Source organism: Pan paniscus, chromosome X (genome assembly GCF_029289425.2).
Source record: "Pan paniscus chromosome X, NHGRI_mPanPan1-v2.0_pri, whole genome shotgun sequence".
Taxonomy (NCBI): domain Eukaryota; kingdom Metazoa; phylum Chordata; class Mammalia; order Primates; family Hominidae; genus Pan; species Pan paniscus.
This window is the reverse complement of record NC_073272.2, coordinates 152,012,777-152,019,907: the sequence shown is the minus strand read 5'-3', so window position 1 is coordinate 152,019,907 and position 7,131 is coordinate 152,012,777.

The following is a 7,131-nucleotide window of genomic DNA, read 5'->3' as shown; positions in this document are numbered from 1 at the left end:
ATTGGCTGTTAAGAGCCTCAGATTAACAAATTAGAAGTTCTCAAGCTGAGATGGTCCTTCTGAATGATCACAAATCAGGGCAAGGGGGATGGGCCCTTATACTCTCTCACTGAATGTGAGCATGAGCATGGGTATGCCTGAGACGGTCTCAGTTAAAGGCTGTCAGCCTCCAACAATCTCAGCAGCTGGAGAAGTGAGAGCTGTGCCCAACGGGCAGTGGTAGAGGAAGGACTTGGTGGAACACTGCAGCATCCACGATCATTCATCCCTTACCTCGCTGAGGCTCGTTTGCGTCATACAAATACACAACAGAATCATCTTCCCCTGGTTATGTTGAGCTTCTTTTCCTTAGAGGATTTACAAGACTAATGAAACACACTACTACACATCTGTTATGGGAGCTGGTCTTGGGGCCTTAACTGATACTCATCATCTCTGTCCTGTACTACTCATTTCAGAATTCCTCTCACCCTTAGCTAGTATCTGGTTATCTAGGTAGCTTACCTCATGGACTGACTGAAACCTTCACCCCTGGAGGTTCTGAGCCTCTGGATACCATGTCATTCTCAGGCCATGGCTGGTGGACTTGTTTATCATTTCTAAGGGATATCTAAATGGGTCCCCTGGATACCAAACTTATCCTTGCCTGCCCCAACTGTAAAGAAATGGCATGATCTCCTCATGGTAATTAGAATCAATTACCCCTGCCAGGAAGGTGACTTGTTTTCTTTTGGCTGGTGCCAAACATGACCAAGCAACGGCCATGGGTAAAATCTGATGGAACTCTTGTGTTCCCTGGTAAAGGCATTGGCAATCTGGAAGCTAAGAGCTCTAAACCTGTAGGACCCAGAACTATGAAAACTGGAGCCACAGATTCCCCTAAGTGGGTCACCAGGAGTGGATAAGCAAAACAACTTCTACTTCTACTCCTCAGTTCCCAAACCTGTACATTCTACTCCACAGGGTGCAAACTGATTTAGGGTCCAAAATGCTTCCTGGTGAGTGGAATCCCATCCTCTTAGAGTATCATCCCTAAGCTTACACTTCAGCTCTGTCTTTAATACACCATGTCATCACTCTATATGGCTAGCAGTTTCAGGCGAGTATGGCATGTAATCGAATTCCAGATCATGTCCCCAGTGTTGCCTTCCTTTTTCTGGAAAGGGAACCTCTAGGTCCAATTCAATGTTATATAAAATCTTGTCTCTGTATATTGTTGGCAAGATTATATAAAATCTTGTCATAGTCAAACACTATGCTCTTGACCAACAACTGGCTGAGGACCTCCAGGAAAATAATCATAACGAATTTGTGTCAATTGCAGTCAAACTGAATTATTGCTCCATCCAGTTTTGAAGAGACTCCATATTTGTCCCCAAGTTGCTTATTGGTTTCCTTCAAGAATGGTGACATATTGGGGACTCACCATTGGCATCTTTTATAGGCAAGGACAATAGCTAAATGAGCCTTAATGTGTAGGTAGCTATGCTGTTGTGCCTACATATAACCTCTAACCCTGCCACTGTGGAAGGGTTGCTGGATTTGGCAAATATAGGATTTCCAGTTACATTTGAATTTCTGATAAATGACAAATTTCAGCATAAATATGCTTCATGTGAGGTCATGCTGTTCTTGGGCTACTCCTAGCCCAGGACTGAATATAACAGGGGTACAAGAGCATGGATATGTCTACCAATTGCAATAATACAAGAAAACATGCAATTAAAGGGAGTTCTCAGACTGGATTACTCACCACCATCTTGAGTAGTATATGGGGCATAGGTAGTACCTGGCACACTGTGACAGTCCAGATCCTGAAGATTTCACTGACAGTTACCTGGGAAAACATCCCCGTTGGGGGGAAACCCCATTGCTGATTCAGGCATTTGAAGGCTGTGAGGGGAACATTGTATATACAACAAGGGTAGGGTTGGCCAGTTATTACTAGATTGTACTGATGCTCTACAGAGAAATAAGGAGAAACTGAGGACATAGTCAACAACAGTTAAAATTTAAGGAAGAGAGTCAGAGGGCCATTTGGGAAACTTACGAAGAGGACTTTATCTCCTTCAGTGGGAAATCAGGCATAGATGAGGATCAAATGCAGAACTTGAGAGTTAGATTTGCAAATTTGCAGATATGACCAGATGTCCAACCAAGCCCTATCTATTAGGCTAAAATGAGGGCCCTGTTTTGAAAAGCCTGGAACTCCAAAACATTGAGTGAGTTCATCTGGATGTGTGCTATCAAGGATTGAGGCTTTGTAGACTTCCCTGAACCCTCTCAAAGCCTGTAGAGGTAGTCCACCCCTCCCTATAAGAGTTAGCACTTCTCAGTAGTGGAAGACCTTTTGGAGACTATTCTCCATCAAGATAACAGGTGTTTGCTTCAAGAGCACCCCAACTTCCTTTCCTGGCTGTTAAGCCAATAATCGGAATCAAATCCAGACAAGGCCGAGCGTGGTGGCTCACGCCTGTAATCCCACCACTTTGGGAGGCCGAGACGGGCAGATCACGAGGTCAGGAGATCGAGACCATCCTGGCTAACATGGTGAAACCCCATCTCTACTAAAAATACAAAAAATTAGCCAGGCATGGTGGCAGGTGCCTGTAGTCCCAGCTACTCGGGAGGCTGAGGCAGGAGAATGGCGTGAACCCAGGAGGCCGGGCTTGCAGTGAGCCAAGATCTCGCCACTGCACTCCAGCCTGGGGGACACAGCGTGACTGCATCTCAAAAAAACAAAAGAAACAGACATAATCTGTTAGGACAGTCCTAGGTCTCATAAAAAGATAAAAGATTACACCCCGGATGAGCTATAAGAATTAACTGTCATGTACTAGAAGGGGTCGGGGGGTAGCACAGGGACTTGGTTTGAGGATCCTTTGTTAAGATAACTGAGACATAAAAATGGATAAACAGAAATCTATTGACATTGGACAGTTTTTCAAGACATGAGATTGAAACCTGGCAAGAAACCCAAGGGATGGGTCAAAAATCTCTGCTAGAGTGGCTCCTAGAAGCTTGAAGAAAGTGATGATCAACGCTGAGTGAGGTGGAAATGCCTGAGTTGCCTTGGCAAACAGTATTAAAAAAAAAAAGATTCAAAGACTGAGGGAAATCTGCATGCTACAATATATTGATTAGAACTATCATCTACTAGGTGAGGCCCAAAGACAATTACGTTCCATGAGAGGACCCAGAGGGCATGTAATTCCCCAAAACCACGAGGAATGCATTGATTAGAGAAGCACCAACACCACTAAGAAATGAAGTAGTTATTCTCTGCAGGCCGGGACTGACCATAGCAGAAATATTACCTTGGATGGTGTCTTGGTCTGTTTGGGCTGCTAAAACAAAATGCCATGAATTGGGTAGCATATAAACAACAAAAAATATTTCTCATAGTTCTGGAGGATTGGACCTCCACAGTTAAGGCCCTGGCAGATTCTGTGTCTGGTGAGAGCCTGCTTCCTGGTTTACAGACAGTCATCTTCTCACTGTGGCCTGACATGGCTGGAGAAGTGAGGGAGCTCTCTGGAGTCTCTTTTATAAGGACACTGATTCCATTCGTGAAGCCTCCACCCTCATAACCGAATCACTCCCTAAAGGTCCCACTTCCAAATATTCTCACATTAAGAGCTATGATTTCAACATAAGAATCTGAGGGCAACAATCATTCAGTCTACAGTAGATGGCTAATAGCAATGGGGATGACAGTGCCCTGAAGGAATAGAGACCAAGTAGCAGTGCTTAACCACCAGAAACCAGGGTCTGTTATGTTAACTAGCAAAGTTGGAAGGGCATCCACAGAAACTTGACCTACAGGAAGTTGTAGAGATGGTCAACAAAGCAGGTAAGAACAGATTAATAGTAAACAAAGGTGTTGCTTAAAATCTACACTGAAAAGGCAAGGATGCAGGATCAGAAAGCTAAGGCTGATTTCTCAAATTAGAAAGGCATGATGCTTTGCTCAGTTATTGCACCTGAGGCAATTTTCAGACCTGTAGCCTACTGACAGAACAAGCGGCTAGGTCCGAAGGAGGAAGTACACTGCAACACCGTGGCAAGTATATACTGTGATTATATCCCCACTCCTTTTCCAATGGGTTTTCCATCTATTTACTCAGGTGATTGTACACTTGGGAGAGGAGGGAACACCCAGACATTTCAAGAACTATTGGATATAGGTCTAAATTAACACCGATACCAGAAGACTAAAGCATTATTAGGCTTCTCTGTTAGAGTTGCAGGCTTATGGAAACCAATAAATAAATTTAGTCCTGGCTGGAGTGCAGTTCTTAGTGGGCCAATCAGATTCACAGACGCATCCAATCATCCTCCCAGTTCTGGAATGCATAATTGGATTTGCTGTACCTGGAAGTTGGAGTAACCCCCACATCGAGTTTCTGATCGTTATAAGAGCTTCTGTAGTGGGAAAAGCCAAGTGAAAACCTCTTAAAATACCTTCCTCCTGCCAAGATAGTAAATCAAACACAATTTTGCAAACCAAACACAGGAAATTAATGCTACCCTTCAATATCCTAAGGATGTTCCTATTGCATCTCCATTTTATTCATCAGTCTGGCCCCTGTAGAAACTGGATGGATCCTGGCTAATGAAGCCAGGGCTTCACTAAGTGGTAGTTCAGATCACAGCTGCTGTGATTGTTGCTAGCAAATATTGTCACTAGAGTAGGTACATGGTATACAACAGATTTGGCAAGTGTGTGTTTTTCCATTCTAATTAGAAGAGCGGATTAAAAACAGTGGGCAAGATAAGAACATTTATTTACAGTTTTTCTAAAAGCTATGTTAATTCTCACACCTCCAGTCATAATATTGTCATACAAGATTTAGGCTGTCAGGATATCATGAAAAACATCACTTTGATCCGTTACCCTGACACCATCATTCTGATTGGACAGAACAGGTAAGAGGTAGCCTGCACACTGGAGGCCTTAGTAAGACATGTGCACACCAGAGGATTGGAAGATAAAGGCCATGGGGATTCAGAGTTCTACATCAGTGAAGTTTTTAAGGGTCCAGTGGTCAAAGGCATGCCAGGATGTCCCCACCAAAGGAAAAGACAAATCACTGCCTCTTGAATCTCCCACTGCAGAGAAGAAAGTAGTGCACCTGGTAGACCTCTTTGGGTTTGTGGGAGAAAATGTCCCGCCCATAAGATAACTTCTCCAGTCCACACACTGGGTGACACGGAAGGCTGAGAGCTGTGAGAGAGGCTGGGAGCAAGAGAGGGATCTGCAGTAGGTCCTGGCTGCAGTGCAAGCAATTCTTGGACCATCTCATCTGACAGACCGTGCAGTGTCAGAGGTGTCAGTGATAAGAAAGGAGGCAGGGTAGGGTTTAAGGCCATTCCCCATGGGAGGATGGCCATACAGACCCCTAGGGTTCTGGAGAATGGCCATGCCATCCACGTAAGACAATTAGCTTCCATTGTGCTTTTGGGCCCTGATAGAGACAATGCTTGACCATGGGACACCAAGTGACTGTGTGCCTGCTAGCTAGTTGCTATCAGAACTACCAAGTCATAAAGACATATCCAGTAGTAATCCTTCCTAAATTGAGCCTGAGCATCACCAGAAGGCAAGAGTCAGTGCCAGAGCAGTAGCCCAGACCCCTGTGTTACAGTTGCCCCATAGTGTGAAGTTACTCATGTTAAAAGTCAGTAGAGGGGAAAAATCTCCCCAATGAGTGGAGCTGCAAGCAGTGCACCTAGTCACCTGGTCGTTAACTTTGTGTAGAAGGAGACGCGGCCCAGGATGAGAAAAAAATACACACACACACACACACACACACACACAGCATATATGTATGTTTGTTAATGTGTATATATATATATATATATATAAAATAGTATATACATATATATAATGAATAGTGTACATATTATACATAAAAATTAGTGTGTCTATGTACATACACACACACACACACACACACAAATTCATTGAATGGATTCTGAGTTTGAAGAATGGCTCACATCCAGAAACTAGGCACGGAATCATGACTTTTTATTGAAGTGTCCCTCATCTGCCTCCTGATTATCCATTATTTTGGTGGTACAGATGGAGCAACAGCCTTGGTATCTGCCACTAGAAAATTTATTTTCTAATAATTATCTTCATAGCCCTCTTCAAGTCAGACCTCTGGCTGCTACTTTGATGTTGTTGCTCATTCTGATAGTTGTGCTCACCTTCCTTATAACGGTTAATCACCATCACCTGGTCTCCATTATTGACGCATCCTCTTATTGTTAATAGGGAACCCAATTCTGTAACAGCATATTTTACTGGCTACCTTTTCCTTCAGATACCCATCACTGAACTTCTTCATGTTACTGGTACTTACTTATTTACTTACTGCTGTGCTAAACCGAGCATCCTCCTGCCTCTCCCATGGCCATTCCGGTGGGTTTTCTGGTCTGATGCAGGATATCCACTCTTCCACATTAATTTCTCTGAGTGTTTTGATCCCTTCTTCCACTGTCAGTCTTGACAGTTCTGGCATTTTACCTTCACTTAGTGTGGCCCATCACTTTCCTAATGCTTCTAAGAACCATGTAAACAGTACATTAACACTGTTTCCCAGGGGCCTGGCCAGGCTGTTACATCTTTTGTTACAGGAGAGTACTCCTATACCTATAATATCTCTCCTATCCAACGTTATGCTCCACCTCCATTGATCCAACATTCTCAGAACCTAGTCCCATGCTTACCGTCACAGCTTGATGGTATATATTTGCTAGATCTTGTAGCTCCTTTGGAAAACAGTTTGTCCCATCTTCTAGCAAGTTTAGCACTTCTCTGACCAGGTTATACAGTAACTTAATGCTAGTTATTGCTCTGGTATATGGGAGGGTGAGTGGAAGCAGACCTTGAGGGGGATACATATTGTCTATAAAGGTCACATGGACTTTAAGCAAGCATGGAGTACTGTTTTTTAATAGGGAGAAATGGTCCCCTTTGAAAGCCTAGAAGGTTCAGAGAAGTGTGGGCAATCAAGATGCTAGAGTACATCAACTTAGATGTTCTTCCTTCTTGTCTTAGGGTACCAATCAGGGCACTGACCTTTATGTAGCTGACCTCCAGAAATTTAGAATTTATCCTGCTCT